Here is a 14,119-nt window from a genome sequence, read left to right as displayed (position 1 = left end):
CTTGGGAATAATTAAGAATAAAAATTCTATTCTTAAGACAGCTTGATTTCCAAAATAACAGAAGTGCATTACCTATGTACGTTTTAAGGGTGTAATAAAATGTACGAATTTCTTGTATCAATTGTCTAATATTATTAAAATAATTTTAACTTAGGACTTAGGGTTGATCATGTAATTAGCACAATTTCACACTATGTTAAGCAGATGTTTGGGGAAAGTGGCGCTAATTACGTTAACAAAAACAAACAAGCATACTAATGTTTCGACGCCATCTTGGAAAATGACAGAGCTTGCATTCGTAGTAAGTAAGTAAATATTTCATACTTATCTTTCAACAAAGATTTTTTTATACAGTGCATGCATAAAAATTTCGCCATTTCATTAAGCCTTTGCATAGATTCGGATTTTTTTTTTGTTCTCTAAAGTATAGGCATATACATACACATATAAACAAGAGACGAAAAGAGGCGTCGCCATTAGAGGGGAATCTTCTGGTAATCCGATCACGTGCATTCGAAACAAACTTATAAGTATTTTTTTTTCCTTCTCTAACTCCCGCAGTGGTATTCGTTCTTTCACGATAAGCACATGAGCCAAGGCTTACCTAGGAGCGTTTTCTACAAAATAATATAGCTTTTGCTGCCTGTAGTTTAGGTTTAGCTCCCCCTTCCCCTAAAACGTGCTTAGAAAAATAAAAACCTGACTAAACTACTAATAACTTTTAACAGTCTTCAAAAACATATTGCCCCGCCTTTAGCGTTGCACGAAAAACGACATCTAGCGCCTTGAAAAAAAGGAAAAAAAAATAATGCAACTTCTTCAATACCTTAATAAAATAATATTAGAACTATACACTAATACCTAAAAGACCCGAAAAATTAAATACCCCATTGGTAAAAAGATGAGCAAGTCGATAATCGTTGCTAACTGCTCTTGGAAATTAAGGAGACGGGGCCAGCGCACTTTTGCGTTTTCCCCCTTATTTACTTATGCGCATAAATATACTACATCATTTCTTTGGAAGGTTAGAAGATAGATTTCAATGTACTACCAAAAGTTCACTGCTTGATGAAAAAAATAAACGAAAATGCTAAAAAGAAAATTAAGGCCCACTCCATAATCTTGTAACTTTCAAGAGATATGTAATTTTTACACCAATATTAATGGACTTCTAGTTAACAAACAGATCGTGGCTGATTAGAAAAATGTTCTTTACTTTTGAAATTTTAGTTCCTACATTTTTAAAATCGAATGCGGCCATGCAGGATTTTGAAACAACTTTTTAGGCCGCGACGTTTTTTGGTTAAAAAAGCAATATTTCTACAACTGCTACGAGATTAGAATGAATAATTTGAAACCAATTTAAAGATACAAGGGTGCCAAATTGCGCAGAGAGTAAGTTTGCAAGTCCTCAAGCAATTTATTCAATAATAATTTCGCAAAAATAAAAAATAAATTCAAAATAAGATTTATTAATATTTCTTTTGTAAAATGAAAGCGCTCGCACGCGCTGAGAATATTCTTTGCCTTTTAAAATGGTTCATTTTTAAAGTGTCTTTAATCCATTCGAGAAGTTGGCTAGGCCTACTCATTCCGAGGTTTGAAGTATACGTATAAATAGCGATAACCTTGCACACTTTCTAAGAGATAAGTGTATCGTTCATTACTATGTTCAGAAAGATACATCTTAACGCGCTCTTTAAGATCTCACATCAAAAACCATAGAGTATGAAAATGCGGCAATTTTCCCCTCGTAAAATAATTCGTGCATGCCATGATATAACCATGGTCCTTTTATCTACATGGTCCTATAGCGTTTGTAGGGAAATTTTCTCTTAGCTAACAACATAAGTTTATAAGATATGTTCCATAAGTGTGTCAGTCGTTAATGAGAGCTTGTCATGAAGTGACGTAGTTGAAACGTCATAGATTCTAGTAAAGCGACGCCTGGTCAGGAGCTGTCAAAGGCTTAAGAGGAGTATGGACTGCAAAACCGAGTGTAGTCAATTCTCACGTCGTTCTTGAACTAGCTCTCATTAAGCCTCTAACATTACGAAGTATGGGTAGTGACATACTTATGGAACATATCTTATAAACTTATGCTAACAACTATGGACAGTTGTAGACACCCGCCATCTAACTTTTCTAAATTATTTAGTTTGAAGTTAAAAAAAAACATAAAATTCTGAAGTATATAAATAATTCAAAATATAATACTTAATATATAATTATAAAAAAATACGTAATAAATTATTGCAAAAAGTATAGTCTTTCTTCATATATGATGAAATCATCATGAATTACACCCAGAGATGGTCCATGCTACAGACAAAACTTGGTACTTGGTCAAACTTTGCTCCTTCAAAGTTTACAGCTTCTGACTAAATTTTTACATGGGAGAGATAGATAAGAGTCGGCTATGACCTCTATAGATAAAACGACCATGATCTAACCATGGTCTTTGGTGGCCAATTTGATTCGACCCCATCAGTAATACGCATCATTTTCCAAATTTCCAGATAGAATTCTCTATATCTGAAGATAGCATGCCACGCAGATAGCCAGCCAGCAGTCTTATGTAGCAAATAACAGAGTTTTTCCAGGTCTAATTGGAGTTGAAAGAGACTCGTATCTATCGGTTTATAGTCAGACAGGGGGAATATAAAATTATCTAGCTGCAGTTCTTGGGAGCTATATTCAAGTGCTTCTCAATTTGCAGTATTATCATATCGAATTTTTGCTTAAGATTATAGCTTTACCACACGAGCCCCCCTAATTTGGAAATCATATATGTAAGAAGAAAAAATACTTTATTTTTTATTCCACACGTAAAAGGTCCCTACCCAACCAAATATGAATTTACTTCTAGTGGAGTCTCAGAACTGATCAGATGTAATATTGTAACGTAACTCGAATCAATTTGGATATTACGCGGGAAAATTTTGCATTACCAAAAATAGCGCGCGCGCGATTTGGTTATGGTGTGTGTTGTTGTTGTGATTGGAAAGTTATAACTCCGGTCGCACGTGCATTCAGTTTGTTGTATTCACGTGGAATTTGGCGCGAATTGGAATAAGGCGCGCTTTTTTTAAAAAATCAGGTTGTGAACGTGAACGTGGGTTTGTTAAGTTTAACATGTAAGTATTTTAAGAGGTAATTTTTAAACCTAGAGGTTTAAGTTCATGGTTAAGAGTTTATAATGTTTATTTTTTTTATCCTTATGGTAATGCGTCATTATGTAATTTCAAGGATGTTAACTATTAACTTGTAGACGAGTATTTTAAAGAGAAACTTAATTTGGAAATAATAAAGAACATTTGTATGTGTTTTTTTTAAACGACAAGGGGTGGATTTTGTAAATTTACTAATGGTTTAACTAAAAAAAAATCCGATACGAATCGTTATCAGAAATTGAATTTAACCACGCACTTTGTATTTCTAAAGATTACCTGTAATAATTTGCCATGCAAGCGCATGGGTATAATGCATCTCCCAGCACCCTCTAGCGTCTTAGCTTTAAACCGTAAATTAAAATTAAAGTGGCCTTGATATACCAGAAAAAATACATATTCTCATTTAAACTGGGCCTTTAAACCGTGGTATAAAATTTCGAATTACTTTTAAATACTAAGCTCGAGGGGGTAGACTCTCTGGATTGTATTGTACACCTGAGTTCTCAAGTGTCTACCCCCTCGACTAAGCTATACCCTTGCTCGGCAATTCAAAGGCCAGAATTTATATCATAATTTAACAATTGCACTAATTGACAACAAATAATTAAAGGTTCAGAAAGCGAGGTCTTTGGTATCTAAAACAACCACAGTCCTATGACGTCTAACGGCCCTGATCAACAGGATATCTTATTATGATCAATAAAAAACCCCACCAAATTCGATATCGCTTCCAAACTCCCCTATATCTAAAGGACACAATCCTAATCAAAGCTAAAATAGGCCAAACACCATTGCATGGCCGGCCGGATACCCCTCCCGCCGCCACGTCTAGTGTATGACGGGAAAGTGCATGTTTGTACTCGGGTTCCCATACGTGCACGGTCATTACAGACAGAGCGGAGTATAGCAGAGTCTTCCGTTGGAGCTAGCGCAACTTACTCCAAAGTGTTCCTGGAGTGGCACGGAGTAAAAAGATACTACTCCGAAATGGGATTTTAATGACTACTTTTTACCCGACAGCGGAGTGGACTATAATGATGGTTGCCCGGGCCTACGTACTTGTATAGTTAAGCCTTGGCTAGAAGTTAACTTCGGGCCTTTTTCCTTAAGATAATGTATAGTTGTATACAGAAAAAAGGTGCTTTTTTTCCTTTCTTTAGTTTAGTTTTGAAATATTTCGCCCCCGGCAAACGCAAACGCATTTAGGCTCTTAAGTTTTTTTTTATCCCCTTTCCAATGCCGAGAGATTCATATTTCTTTAAGTACAATAATGTGTACTCGTGGAGTCGAGGTACGGTACTTCGAAGATGTCGCGGAGAGATTTAAATATTAGAAATGTACTCACTGTGTTTGATGTAACGATCGAAGACACTTGTAATTTCCTTTACCTCAAGTACAGATTCCTTGAAACGGAAGTTGTCCATGGTTGTTGTTATTTTAGGGTCCTTTCCCAGTTGGTGTTACGAGTATTTCCGGTGTCGATCTGCTATTACGAGCAACAAAATTAGGCTTAAAATTAGAGTAAATCAGTTGATTAAATGGCGTGTCTTAAAATGGTCATACCTTTCACGTACAAAACGACAAAGAATTCTCAAATTTAAAATATTTCAAGGTTTTAATTCCATATTTAAACTTAAACTAATTTCACTAACTACGCGCTTAAATCGTTTAAATTAAATCGAAAACTAGGGTTTAATACGCTCCGCTAACTTGCCATGGTCGCGACCCACTAAGAAATGAGCTTACAACTTGTGTCATGCGCATGACTCATCTTAAACCGATGCTATTAATTTTTTTATCATTTTATTCAAAACGAGCGTAAAAAACGAGGCGATGATTAAAAAATGAATTAAATACGGAAATTTTTGTTATAAAAAATTGCTTTATTTCCAAATAAATTAATACAGAATTTAAAAATGATTCTTAAGCTTTGATTTTGTAGAAAATGGAATTAAGAGAAAATAGATATTTTTCATTTGAAAATTAAGCGGGAAAAGATGAACTCTTATTTAACATAAAAAAATTATCATTTAAAACTTTTGACGTCCTGAGAGTCCATGACCCCGTTGGCGTCTCATTTTGTATAGAGAACTTAATTCAAAATCTAGGCCTACATTGCAAACTTAAACATGGGGGTAGTTGTATTTCTGGAAATGTTTCGGAATTAACTTTCATTCTAGTTTTTCTCAGTCAAGTTGTAGATTTAACTACCAAACACGCCAAGAAAACAATAAATCTAACCCGTGCCTCTTTCTTAAATATTTGTTAAGTTTTAAAAATTCTCCTTTTTTTTTGATACTTTCTCTAGATAAGAAGTTAATTTTTTAAAAAAATTTCTTCCTTTTACGTGAGCCAAGACGCGCCCTCCAGTTGCGAAAGTAGTTGTATATCTTTAAAAAGGATTCACCGCCGCGAAATAGAAATATTTTTCATGAAAGGAAGGTCGTAATTAATGACTCTGTACGTCGAGATACGTAAGATTTTCGACATACCCACAAAGGATTAGTTCGATTATATTTTAAACGCTGTCCCAAATAACCCCAGCTCAATATACTGCATAGGTAAATCTAAGTCTAGCGGTTGTCTGCAGCGGTATGTCATTTTCTCAGGTGTCTAGTACTACAACAAGTACACGCCAACTTTAATTTTTTGAAACCATTGGCAAGTTATCTAAGCATCTATGAAATTCACCCATTTTAAACCCTTGCTGATGAATTATCTGTAAGAACATTTCGGCAAATTTTCGAATCCAAGCTTAATTATCTGAGATTTACCAGTTTTGAAACCACCCTGGATTATCTGAGATAAGAGTTTACCAATTTTGAAACCTCCCTGAATTATCTGAGATGTAAGTTTACCAATTTTGAAACCTCCCTGAATTATCTGAGATAAAATTTTAAAAATTTTGAACCCTCGTCAACTTATCTGATAAATAAAAAGTTACCAATTTCGAACCCTTGCTGAATTATCTGTTATAAAAATTCACAAACTTTAACACCTTGACAAATTATCTGAGATAAAAGTTCAGCCATTTTGAACACTCGTCGACTTATCTGATATAAGAAGTAACCAAATTGAACCCTTGCTGAATTATCTGAGATTAAAATTGACAAACTTTAACACCTTGACACTTTATCTGAGATGAAAAAACGTCGAATTATCTGAGATAAAAATTGCCAAGGTATCTATGACTTTTCACCAACCTCAAGACCTCACCTGAGATAAAGTATTTACCGACTTTTCACCCAAATTCATACCGTATCTGGATTTATGTTCAACCTATCCAAAAGCAACGTAATAAATTTAAAAGGTCAAAAACGTCAAGAGCATCAAACCGACCATAAAATTAACGGTTACAACCCCCAAAACACAACCCTCAGATAATAAAAACAATGAGAATGATAGGGGTTGCAAAACATATCCCAACAAATTGTTTTAATTTGGCTATAACAGCAATTTTAGCGCCAGAGAATTTCTCTTCTTCGAGCCTCCTCGTCTCTCCCGCCAAAAAGGTCCTTCTTCCTTTTACCCGTTCACATACTGTATCTAGTAAGCTTTTCCATAAATACACCCTAAAAGGTTCGTTGCCATGGCAACTGGAGAGAAGGTTTATAGGGGGGAAGCTAAGCTTTTCTCTCTCAGGGTGAATCTTCCTTCTCCGAGAGGAGAGAGAGGATTTCTCCGAACATTGATCGATCTTTCTAAACTCTCCGCTACTCGCGGGTCGTACATGGACGTGGTTTAAGCTGGTCTGGTTGGTCCAATTGGCTCTAACCCTCCAACTACAAGTCTAGAACCCGGACTACGAGTAGGCGGGGTTTTGAAAATACCCTCAGTTTCCATGGGATAAAAAAAATTCCAAAAAAAAAATTTGAAAGGAATAAAAAAAAACAGAAAAAACGGCGCATTGCAACCATCCCTATCCGGGCTAGCATGAGGGAGAACTTTCGCTTGGCGTTTTTGGTGCTCGAGTATTAGCAAAGCGCCTCGAGAATAAAACTTTTAAGGATGCCCTAGTACGTGAGGTTTATACTAAAATCTTTCAAGAGAAGAATAGGTTTAATTGTCTCCAAGAATATTGAATTATCTTCGTCTTAATATGAATAAAGAAGACCCATGGTTATCAGGATTAAAAATGATGGTAGATTATGTTAGAATAAATTGTGGATTCTGATGAAATCCCAACTATTTTCTAAACTCAAAACACAATCTTCAACTCTGACTCGTTTAATCTCTTAATTGCTCAACGGATTAACTTTGTATTTTAAGGCCTAAGTGCAAGGTATTTACCAGGTGCTAAATAAAGTTATTGTTTATAATGGCGAAATGGTAAATAATAATAATTATAAATTCACTAAGTTCTATCAGACCATTAAAAGTGCGTGTTTCAATAAAAACGTTTTCGAATGATTTTTTTACTTCGTTTTATTTACCATTACCACCATAGGTTTATAATATATGTTCCATAAGTATGACACTACCCATACTTCGTAATGCTAGAGACTTATTTACAGCTCGAGCTAGTTCGAGGGAGAACGACAAGCGAGAATTGAATGACTACACTCGGTTAATTTTGCAGGACTTCCATCTTCCTATTTAGTCTGAACTACTAAGTCTTTGACAGCGCCTCACCAGGCGTCGCTTTACGAGAGTCTATGACGCTCCACCTACGTCACAAGCTCTCATTAACCAGTGACAAACTTATGGAATATATCTTATGAAGTTATGATACCAGTTGAAAATTACGGGGAAAATGTGTCTTTAGACCACCGAAGGCAATCTTACAAAACTATGGGTAACCTTGAATAGATTCATACCTGCACCTTTTTTGAGGGGTAGATGGTTGAACCATGATCGTTGGCAATGTATAAGCCAGAGGGATTGGAGCTTGGGTTTTTTAAGGGGCGCCAATGTACATCCTAGACTTTGGGGGATGGTATAAAAGATTGAGCTTGCCTATATATATATATGTTTTTTGATGCGGTACATCCATGTCGTGACTCTCAAAATTTCTCAACTGCAGACAATAGGCCGCCAATATGCGTGCCTATAAGCTAAAGAACACTGTATCTAGCCAGGGAACCACAGACGGAAGGAATAAATTCTCTTTAACTCGAATCCATCCGTCGCTGGTTACAAATCCCGCATTGACACCACGTGAATGACGGAAATTTCGCGTGAGGTGATATAGTCCTAGCCTCGAGCTCTGAGATCTCCTTTCCCCTATGACTTATGAGAGGGGAAACTAAACTGCCTCATGGCGATCGACCTGGGAAGTTTACTCGTTCCTTTTATCTGAAGATATAGTTCCCTGGTATAGCTATGGGCCTTAATATTAATATTAATCAGGACAGAGAAACTTGGCCAAATTTTAAATTTACAACCACTTTTACTTACTGGAGGAATTCTTTAAAATTAATGTTGGATGATGCGATGGTCAAGTGTATGGGAATTATTTGATAAAACTCTTATTGTAAACGAGCTTTCGGTTATGGGAGTAGCTAAGATTTTTGAGATAACTATAACGGCCATATTGGTGAGTTGAATGCGGAAGGTATAGGCTGAAACCCACCAAGATGGCTGCCAGGAGGGTCTGACGTACCACTCGCCTAACTGAAAGGTTTCTATTTCTATAGAAAATTAACGGTTGTAATTGTACCAAAAATTCAAATTAATGCATCCAGCAAAGAGAATATACCAAGAGGAGCAGAAACTTTGTAAATATAGGACCGGCTATGAATTTGGAGAAACTAGTTTCGGTTGTTCACGTGACCATGTCGTCTACTTAAAAATTACGTCAAGGTACAACCCAGAGATCAACCCAGGCTTTACCACCACCAAAAATAAGCAGCCGATATAATTTAACCAATAAAAGGCGTCGCTTCTTAGCCAATCAACAAAAACCGGATCTAGTTATACTCCAAAACAGTGGCCGGGCTTTTCAAAACCCCTGTGAAAGGCTAGACTTTCAGCTCCTCTTGGTATATTCTCTTTGATCCAAGTGTTGCAAGGTCTATAATACATTAAGACAATATTTGTTTTCATGTAGAACCAACAGACAAACACACACAAAAACGAATAACATTTTTGAAACAAACACAAAAGTCAGGTCGGATATCAAGCAAACCCATGCAAGTCTGTGCATACAATAACAGAACACTACGACACGCAGTAAATTAAATGACGTACGCCTCCTTGCATGCCAAAAAAAGAAAGTAATCCACACACGATATGCAGGCGATATGTATATGTATATACATATCCTAATGCGAAAATAAATCCCTTAAGTCAAGTATACTCGAGGGAAGTAGGCGGGCCACGAAAAAGGCGATTAGTTCAACAAAACGAAATGTAAACGAAAATGAAAAATGAATGGATGCGTGTTAAAGATTGGATTCGCAAATAAAAACGCGTGGGCGCGAGAAAAAAAATGTGTAAAAGCACGCGTTTGAATAAAGAAGAATGCGCCAAAACCCTGAACTATACAGAATTAACAACATTTGGGCCTATTTCAAACGATTTTAGGCTTAGTGATTTTTTTGATTTTTTTAATTTTAAGTTAGGAAAAGGCTTAACTATAACGTAAATGTAACTGATACATTTAAAAAAATATATCATATTGCCTTATTTGCGTTTGTATTTTAAGGGAGCATTAGGATTTCTAAATTTATTTTTTAGTGAATTTTTGGAATTGGCCTTTGAATCCGACTTCATAATCATAAGTAATGCAATTATTTCAAGAAATAAAGGTAGTTCCAATTAAACACGTATAATCAAGCATACCTTTATCCCTGATTAACGTTAATCAATGTTAATTCATGACAAAATTTCTTAAATTCATTGGATAAAAGCTTGGAATATCGTAAAGCCGGATATAACAGACCGCACCAGGTAGAAAAACTGAAAGAATAAAAAAAATCTTACTTTCCCCTCATATTAAACCGGTTTCTTATACATACATACATATATATGACTCCTAAATCATAAAAATCAGTAATAATAAAATATATATAATATATATAATATATATATATATATATATATATATATATATATATATATATATATATATATATATATATATATATATATATATATATATATATATATATGAAATAGTTTTTTTTCAGCTTCAAAACGTATTTCGTAAAGAAACTTCTCTAGCTCTATTTCTTTCAAATAATTTATCAGCTATCCATAATCCTCTCATACTCTCAATAAGTATGGTATACGAGCATGAATCCTTTAAAAAAGGGTACAGAGGCGCCACCTGGTGACGGATATGACGCAAACAAACCTATTGCGGTCTCCAGTAACCCGAGTCTTCCAAGAACTAACAAAATCACAGCCAATTTGGAGGATAACAGTAGATGGCGCTAGATTATCTTTACTTTTGTCTCTGGATGAATATTGCAGGTATAAGCTCTTATGGTAGACCAATTCTTGCGCATTATAACCTTACATCCTAACTAATAAATTGAATAAAAAGATAGTTGCATACCAATGTTTGAAATTGTTATAAAAGACGCTAGTAAATGCACATCCCATTGACAGAATTGAAGTATTTACTAAAATAAATACTCATCTATGAGTTTAATAATAAAATACATAACTAGGTACGTTCATTCACAACGAGGTTCCTATTTAGCCGCCAAAAACCTTCAACCGCTAATAAATTACAAAATAATTGCTCTAACTGACGTGAGTATATATATTTTTCCTGGCGCAAGAAGTTTCCTTCTAGGTTTTTTAGTAGGCAAAAGGTTCACCTTTTTCTAGCCAATCAGAATTAAGCATACATATACAGTACCATAAATAACTCTTTCGCGTTTTTGCCGCCATTTTTTTCTTTGCATTTCCTTATAACGAGGATCGAAGCTCATAATCTAAAAACAATTCTCTCAATCAATTTTCTATTGAAAAAAGTGTTTACGCGAGAATTCACTTTACGTTATGTACTTCTGAATTATATTCGCATCGCTATGAATAAATTTGCATTACCTCATTATGAAACTCGTGTTTAGTTCAACAAGCTTAGGTAGGGTTAGGCGATAATCATAACCGATTAAATTAAACTAGATTAGCACCTAAACGCTTATTAAATTAATTACATAGGTATGGCTTTCTTCGATTTTACCTTGATCAGTATTTTAAGTTATTTAAAATGAAATAAAAAAATAATTGGAACTTGAGAAATGGAAAATGGGGAAATGAATGTTTTTAAAGAGAGGGTCTACGTAATGACTAACGCGTTTTGCACGATCACAAAGTCCACATTGTAGATACCATTGAACAACTTTTGGAATTGTCACATGGTTTTATAACCTATCAGGGGGAGCCCAACGACAATACAATCTTTAATGATAGAATTTTAAAACATTTAATTAACATAAAATTAATCCGTTATTGACAAACGTTTTCTGATGCTACGATAGGCTAGATAAAATTGTCCTTTATATAACAAATGCTGGCAACTTGCATCAATTTTTAAAAAATACATCCAAAGCTCACGAGAGGTCAGAATATATATAACTTTGGATTTGATATTAACTGGTAACAGGGATAGATTTAATTTTAGAAGTAGGAATGGAGAACAGTTAGTATGTACTTCAGTCCGACTCATAGCCCAGTATAGAGCCCCTCCCTCCAACACGTAACGAAAAGTTTAAATTATCTTCTTGGCTCACTTAAACTACGTTTTGATGACGTTGCTGACGAGGACGGCGAAAAACACGTAATTCCTTTTTACCTCTGTCGTCATGACCCGCCTCTTCTTTCATACCCCTCCGTCGCGCGCCCACATTACTCTGTTTTCCATTCCTGCTTCTAAAATTAAATCTATCCCTGCTGATAATAAATACTTAAGATGTCTCGAAAAATTAAGAAATATGAGAGGGGCACCATCCCTTTAAAGTATACTTTTTGGACCAAACCCTTTAAAGAAATTTAACTTAAAATCAAAAGCCGGGTCCAGGATATTAGGTAGGTAAAAATCATAAGATAAAAAGCTTGTAGAATGGCAAAAGTTATTTCCAAGCCCTGAAGGGACTCTTTAAATTTCCTTTTTTTAGCCCATTGGCGTTTACCACTAATGAATTCGAATATGCGCGACTATGCATGCTATGAACTTCACCGTTCCTTAAGGGAATACGCATTATTCTCAACTAAAAGAAACTAAGTATATAAAAAAGACACTCTGGTTAAATGGAAATGCATTTTTTTTCCATTCCCGACCATATAGACAGTTGTTCATATTTCCACGAGGTTTTAGGTTAGGATCTCGTGTTTAATTCATAGGAAAACCTTATATGCCTAGAAGTGGATAATTTATTGAAGTTATAACAGGTCTGAGTTGGGAGAAAAGACTCGACAAGATAGTTTACGCACATGGAGGATTCATACCATTTACACCAGAAGACCAGGCTAACTGGAGGACAAAAGCAAACAAGTTTCTGTCCTCCAGGTAGCCCGGGCTCCTGGTGTAAATGGTATGAATCCTCCATGTGTGTAAACTATCTGCCGGACGTTCGACGTCACAACATGTCTAGGTTCTAGGCGACCAATCAGAGACGAGCTTTTCCTGCGGTGCAGATTTTTAAAAATGACTTCATTGCGCACTTGAGTGTGACGTCATTTTTATCAGTTGAAAGAAGGTTCAAAAGGTTGTGTTTCTTTCTTCCGCGCAAAATCCAAATTTTACGTACTTCGTGATGTCATTCCGAGGTGAGAAATTGGGCAAGATAATCCTAAGTCTAAAAGTAATTTGGTTCAATTGGACCCTTGGCGGGAAAACATACTTATCGGTTCAATAAACCGGTTAATATGGTTATTCCCACTGAACCCAACAACCTCGTTAGGATCCCGCCTCCCTGAGATACATCACATGCAATAAAAAGAGAGGGTTCAAAGATGCATGGAGGTCTTCGGATTAATCAACTTTCAAACCATTTGCAGGATATATATTCAGTTAATATAACATTACAATCGCCGTTGTTTTTTTTTCCTTTGGTAAAGCAGGTTAGAAAAAAAAATTATGTTTCGTAAGACTAAACCTAATGTATATTTTCAGACAAAAATAACTCTAACCGCACCATAATTGTTATCAGTCATGACATGAAAAACATTGCATAAAATGTATAGCGTTTCTACATTGATAATAAAGTAGTTCTGTTTAGGCCTTGGTCAGTTCAGGTTAGTAGTAAACATATTTTTAGGCTTAGCACGAATTGGGTCATTCAGACATATGTTAAGCATATTCTATAGGGTATGGATTGGATAATTTCTTAACTATATAATTGTATACGTTAACAGATATAATAAGCAAAACAAGGTTCAGAGCTATTAGTTTAAATAGTTAAATGCAGTAGTCAAATTATAGTGCAAAGCGATTTGCATTTAAGAAAGTTATGTTAAAACTTTGCAAGCTTTGTTCACACTACGCAATTATTGCTGCAAAAGCTTAGTTACGTTGCAATTTTTGTAGAGCTGACAAAGCAAAAGTTTGGGCAAAAATTGCACTGTGATAAATAACATCAAAGCCCTTTAAACCCAAAAACAACTTTAAAATCAAAGCATGCTTATATACATATATATACTTAGCACATTGGTACGTACACCATGAAGTACAGCGGCCAATGGACCAATATCTGTAGACACGGAAAAAAAATAGAAAATAAAACATAATTATTAATTACGTAACATTTTATAAGATTAATTAAAAACATTACATCACTAATTATAGGGTGTAAGAAATAATCCGATATAAATTTTTACCCCCGGGGTTAATTATGATTTTAAAGTAATCATTTAATTATAATTACGTAATTCTAATTAGGCTTAATTATAAATAAACGTATTTTTCCCTGTAAAATGTTGTTTAAAAAAATGGAGTCGTGTAATTATACCCTGACAACAATGATAAGTTTGAAAACTTATTCATATAATTT

General features: G+C 35.0%; 2 long non-coding RNA genes across 3 annotated transcripts in view; one reads left to right on the top strand and one right to left on the bottom strand.

The window, feature by feature from the left end:
- The first annotated feature begins 2,824 nt into the window (after window positions 1–2,824).
- The window catches only part of LOC149651494 (uncharacterized), a 52,481-nt gene continuing 41,186 nt past the window's right edge, over window positions 2,825–14,119 (top strand). Inside the window, exon 1 of the long non-coding RNA XR_016371243.1 lies at window positions 2,825–3,137. This is a non-coding gene — a long non-coding RNA (uncharacterized LOC149651494). The remainder of the gene's footprint in view (window positions 3,138–14,119) is intronic.
- The window catches only part of LOC149651490 (uncharacterized), a 140,904-nt gene continuing 137,505 nt past the window's right edge, over window positions 10,721–14,119 (bottom strand). For both annotated transcript variants that reach the window (XR_016371242.1, XR_016371241.1), the window contains one exon: window positions 10,721–13,819. This is a non-coding gene — a long non-coding RNA (uncharacterized LOC149651490). The remainder of the gene's footprint in view (window positions 13,820–14,119) is intronic.

The sequence above is a fragment of the Phalangium opilio genome, unplaced genomic scaffold (genome assembly GCF_054372755.1).
Source record: "Phalangium opilio isolate 3A_F unplaced genomic scaffold, DU_Popi_V2 ptg000082l_1, whole genome shotgun sequence".
Classification (NCBI taxonomy): domain Eukaryota; kingdom Metazoa; phylum Arthropoda; class Arachnida; order Opiliones; family Phalangiidae; genus Phalangium; species Phalangium opilio.
This window is presented reverse-complemented; position numbering and strand designations above follow the sequence as displayed.